Genomic DNA, 6,353 nt, shown 5'->3' with positions numbered 1-6,353 from the left:
TGACAAAAATGACAAAAACGAAAAAATTACAAACATGGAAACATAAGAAATATTGAAAAACAAAAGTTAGAAATTAAGCTTTAGGATCAAATCACATTTATTTTCTACCTTTGTAAACCCAATTTAAATTTAAGATTTTTGTTTGAAATTTTGTTTTTTTTTAATCTGTCATGTGAATAATAACAATCGAATTTATCTAGCAAAATTTTTACCTGAACATTTAATACAAATATACAACAATAAATTATCGTTAATTATTTTATATTTAATAATCAAAATGCTATAAGAACAATTTTGGAATTTGAAATCATTCCAAATTTTCTTTATACTTGTTCTATTCACCAGGCTTGTGATTTCAAACTGACTTAGATTGAATATTCAATTTTAATTTTTAATAAAGAATTAAATCCAGTGACTATAAAACTTCATTAAGAACTTAATTTGAATCTGAATATTTAATTTTAATTCCAAATCTGAATTCTACATGTTCAACCTTAATTCATAATCTATGTCCCATGTAAGAATTCCTATGAATTTAAACCAAATTCCAAACTCCCAATAGGTAATACCTTACTTGAATTCTGAATTCATAGTTTTCAATAGGATTTTTAACAATGATTTATTCGTAATTGAGTTTGTGAATCTGAATGAAATTTGCGCATATTGGGACTGTTTCAGATTTTTCAATTCTGGATTAACAACCTTAATTTTTTTTATGTTTAAATTCTGCATAAGAATTGAGGATAAAGATTTTAAATCTATTTCTACAAAATAATTTGAATTTTAAATATTTTCTTTTCGTTTTTCAAAATGACGAGTTTTTAGTATAAAACATCCATCGTACACAAATATGAAATTCAAATCCAAGATTCCAATCCTAATTCTGTCCCAACGATGATTCTAACAGAAAATGAAGAATAATAGACTGGATTGGATACGAAATCCAAAATTAGACATAAAATTTAGATTTTTTTTTTTTATCAAATTTGGAACCACAACATTTGCAATTATTTTAACCTTAATTTACTCGTTATTTTTCCGCCAACTTGCAAAATATAGGAATATTATTTTGAAATTTTATCGAAAATCTAGCTTATAGCCAGGCTAATATTGGAATAGTTTCATTGAAACCAAGAAGAATTCACTTGAAAAATAGTTTTTTTTATAGAAAACATCAGCTAATTAAGAACCACAATTTAGGTTTTCAAAGATTGTTCATAATTATTAATTAAAAAAAATTGTTTAAAAGCGAAACACAGAATTCTTATCACTCAATTTATTTTTTTAAATAAAGTGAAAATATCTGGGTTATCTGGCACGCTTAATTTAATTTTATTTTGAAATTGAATATTCGTTAGACAATTACTATCATCAAATGAGAAATTTTTCAAAAAAAAAACTCCTTGTTAAATTGTAGACCTGGAATAAAATTTCGGAGTTTTGGACCTTGTTCTGGGACAAAATTAAAACTCTTGACTTATTTTAGTTCATAATAATTTGATAAGAATTTGAAATTTTAGTGGAGCGAAGAACGTTTCGCTGGAGATTTTTGTTCCCTCATTGGAGGTGGATTTAACTCCAAAACCCCCCGCCCCCGCTTCCCACGAATATGGATTTTTTTTTTTAAATTAGGAGATATTTCAATTAAAGTTAAACAGAATTCATACAATTTTTGTAAATTCAATTTCAATTATTTTTTGGTAACAATGCTGTCAGAAAAACTAATTTTTATTTTCTTTGTCTGTCTACCAACGGTTCTTATTGGAACTTTTATTTTATTTAGTTTTTAGCTATTAATTTGAAAATAATTGCTTTAAAATCTGTCAAAATTTTGAATGTCCGATTATTAGTTGATGAGCTATCAGCAAAAAAAAGTGTCTTATTTCTAAAAGAACTAAGGTTTACCATTTAATCCATACTCAAAATATGTTATTCTTTATCATATTTTGATGATGGGGTATGGTTATTTGATAGTAACAATCTTGACTTAGAACTGATGTTGAAACCTCGGAAACTAATTCCAGGTTAAGAATTGCTACAACTTTTCAAAAGTTTCTCTCTTATTGAAAGTAATTCATTTCTGATTACTGAATTTTAAATAAGATTCCACCCATTTCAGAGTTTTGGTTCCATAAAATAAAAATCGAAATTTTATTGTGTGTTCATATTTCGGGTTATTTATCCAGTTGATGACTATTGATTTTTAGTTCAAATCATCTTTAAAAATTGAAATGAAAAGCTGTGTTTGAAATCATCGTTTAAATTTGATTTAAATTACCTCTAAAATGTTATTAATGATTTTTGATACACATACGCATTTTTCATACTTAGTCAATATTTTTCCGAACTTGAAAAAAAAATTAAGGAATTATTTTGTGTTTTTATTTTATATTCAGATTCGAAGTTCGTGAACTTTATTTTTATGCTAAATTCAAACGTAAGAAAGCTTCAAAATGGCGATACCGATTCTTCATTAGAATTTTTTATTTTTATACACATTTGCAAGTCGGATTAGAAATATGTTTAAATGATTGAAATAAAGCATAATCATAGAAACCCAAAACATCCTAGTTATAATTAAGGATTCATGATTGAAGGCTCTGAAACGGATTTCAATCGAGGCTCACAGAGCCAAAGGGGTAAAAGTGACAAAATGGTCGATTTTGAGTTAATGATGCCATACGATTCTTCACATTTTGATGATTTTTTTTCGGATTTTTGAATTTTTTTTACATACTTTAACATTTGATAGAAAAATACAAATTTTCGAAAAACATATGGAAAATGGCCAAGCACATCAGTTTAAAAGCTTGTTTTCTCGAAATAAACTTTTATGCACCCCTTTGACACCCAGGGCCTCAATTCTTGTCGATTATTTTTAAATTCAGGAACTGTTTTTAAGTACATTTCAGAAAACGAATTGAAATTCCGAAACAGCTTGAAACTTCAAATTTAGAATTCAGATTCAAAATTAAGATTCAGACTCAGCTTGTAAATGAGTTCCGAAATCATTATAAAACTATCAAAATATCTATTTTGGTAATAAATCAAAATTGCAAGAGAACGCAGGCTTATAATTCTGATTGTTAGTTCGATTACGAAATTTAACCAATGTCAGTTCGTTTGCACAATCCAGCTGAAAATAACAAAAATTAAGTAGAATATGAGTTCATTTTGCAAGTTTAAAAAAAAACTTATTGAAAAAAAACCATTCACAGAAATTGATTTTTAATGAATAGTAAAAATATGTTTCTTCTTATCGCAAGAATTTCCAAATCTTATTTTCGTTTTATTTGACATTATTAATATTGCAGTTTTTTGAAGAACCAAATTTCAAACTAAAATCTTTAACACGGATCGAGCTTGTATGGATCCAATTTGAACCGCAAAATTATAATGTTTAACTTCTGAAAATTTGATTTTTTAGAACTGTTTATTTCAAATTTGAATGTTTTCTTGTAGAAAACTTATTGAAAATTCAAACCAAATAACAAAATTAAGCTGGCCAGATTTTTCGGAATATCATGATTTTGTCAGGATTCATTTACAGTTTTTTGAAAAATAAAATTAAAAATTTAAATTGCATCATTTGAATATTTTTGCCTTCAAATTAAATTTTTCAAGCTGAATTTTATAGAATAAACCTAAAGGATTTTTAGAGAGCCTGAAATACGATTCATAACCTGGTTTAGCTTTTCGATGAAAAATTAATTATCAAAATGTTTTTCCTCTTGATTGTTGTTGAATAGTTCCTGGGTTTTCGTCAAACTTTCCCAGAAATTGCCGGGATTTTGGTTTGAAAATTTGGAAATAGAATACCCGATTTTTTCCAGGTTTTTAAAAAAAATAGTTCGGGTTTTCTCGCTCCGGATACGTGCGAGAGAAATTCTGGCAATCTGAAGCTAATTTCATCAGATTTTAATGCAAATTTTAAGATTTTATTAATCGATGGAACTTAGCTTCCTATTTTGTTGCTAACGGATAATTTATTCAAATCCTAGTCATACTTTAAAAGATTCTTGGATGTATTTTTAAATGTTTTCATTGAACACAAAAAAAACTATTTATGTACAAGAACTTAAAAATAAATGATAAAAATAGTAGGGAAGTGTGCGGTATCATGAGCCATTTTTTTCTTTATACCATAGCTTATTTATTTTAAAAGACTAGCTGACCCGGTGTGCTTTTTCATGTCATATGAGCTTCTAGACTGTCTTGAGCCTCAACGTAACTTGAAGCTTTGTAAATTGAAGAAGTCACCCTTAGGAAAAAAATAGAAGGGATCTTCATAACAATGAATAAACCCTCTTTATGAAAAAAAAACTCCCCTTTTTGAAGTGGAAGGAGTATTTGAATACAGCCAAATTTGTACAAAATCAAAAAGTGTGCTAAACTTTATGAAAACACAAAGACTAGGGTTTTGCTAATAATATGTTTGTTACATTTATTTAATATAAGAGTCTTCATGAATGAAAATAGGAAGCGTCTATCAATTAAATATATCACTAAATTTAACGTCAAAAAGCTTACGTTTATCAATTTTTAACAAAAATTCTTCGAAGATTTTATAATTTTGTAACATTTTGTTAATTTGGTATGGGAGCACCCCTACAATTTTGAATTTTTAAAGGTTTGAAAGTATTTTGGAAACCATTCCCGGTCTTGAAAACGGCTTAACACCAAACTTCGCGTTAGTCAGTTCAGTAGTTTCCAAAAATTGTCCAAATTTTGTCAAATTTCTGTTAATTTTGTATGGGAGCCCTCTTTTTCTGGATTTGGAGAGGTTTAAATGTAGTATAAAAACCATTCTCGGTCTTGAAAACGGTTACCGTTTCGGCAAAATCCTTATAAAGGATGGACAAAATATTTTTTTTAACTCTTCATTTGGCATGAGAAAACTTTACAGATAGAAAAATATAGACGGCCCAAGTTTTCCCAAGCTATGATTTGCAAATTGGTTGCGTTTATGTGACTTATTGATGTTTCATAAAAAAAATCCTTTTCCACGAGAAAAAAAACATGACAAAACTAAGATCATAAGCATATGAGCATGCATTTTTGTTATGAACTTTAGGTTCCCCATTGATGTTATTTGCGGGTGCTGCTTGTTTAATTATGTAAGTATATTTTTAACTTTTTTTTAATCTTGATAAATGCGTATTTAGGTCAACAACATATAGAAAAATTTGCTTACGCAAAGCGACGACGATGGCAGTTGGGTTGAGATTTTCATCTCAACACACATCTGAAATATTCAGAGTTGCCACGTTACCCCACTCTCCCCTAAATATTTTTATTATTTAGTTACCTGTCTGTGGTAACATGCAACAAAATGCGAATCAAAGAGACACCTTGTAAATCTCGTGTCAGTTTATTCAAACATTTATGTTTATGATTTCAGCAAGTAGAATTTTTTGTTTTTTTTTTCACCCCTAAATGTATGCAGCATCTTTATGTTCAGAAAAAATGTAACAATTATTTTCAACAGATCCAAAAATTACTGCAATGGGTGTTTTTATGCGTAATGGTTTTTATGGCATGAAAAATTTATCAAAAACTATAAATTTATATGCGTTTTTATTAAATTTTTCATTAAAAACTAAGATTGTTGCAAGTTACCCCTTTTTCTAAGTATAGTGAAAATCGCATGTTTTTGAAAATTGAAATTAACTGAAGAAACCAATATTTTTTCTAACTACGACAGTTTGATATCCCACTAACCTCAAAACTTTTGATGCATAAAAGGTATGATTATCTGAGGACGTGGGTTTTCTAGAAGCCATTGAGATTGAAAAGTGTTGAGCGTTGCCCCAGTTGACGGTAGTAATTTTCAAACAGTTCTTATTTAAAATTCAAATTTCATTTTGTTAAAAAAAATTGAATTTTTATCGAAATTCATAACATATTTTGTTATGATGCCAAAATTTCCTTCTGATCTGTGTCTTTACTTGAAAACTTAAACGTTGATTCTGGAAACACCAATACTATCACCGAATAATTCCCGAAAAAAAAAATCATTCCCCTTTCCAACTATTATTATGCAAATCGCAATCACATCACGTTTAGAATTCGATTTTTTTTTACTCGTAGGTATTTTGCGCGCGCACTCCCTCCGACGTTTGCAGAACGACGACGACGCGTCGCTACCCTTTTCCAGATGAATGTCGTCCTATGACCTGGCTGAATGGCACATTCCTAGCAAAAAATATGCAAATCAACAAGGTCCTTAATTTTCAATGGAACTTCCAAACCGAGCAAACACGAAAGAGCAAAAGAGGAAGAAGTTAAGGGAAAGCGAGGGTTAAAAACAGTGAAAAACTTTTGTTCAAACTCCATCCACCGTCTCTTCGTAG

The sequence above is a fragment of the Uranotaenia lowii genome, chromosome 3 (assembly GCF_029784155.1).
Source record: "Uranotaenia lowii strain MFRU-FL chromosome 3, ASM2978415v1, whole genome shotgun sequence".
Taxonomy (NCBI): Eukaryota; Metazoa; Arthropoda; class Insecta; order Diptera; family Culicidae; genus Uranotaenia; species Uranotaenia lowii.
Note: the sequence above shows the minus strand (reverse complement) of the source record.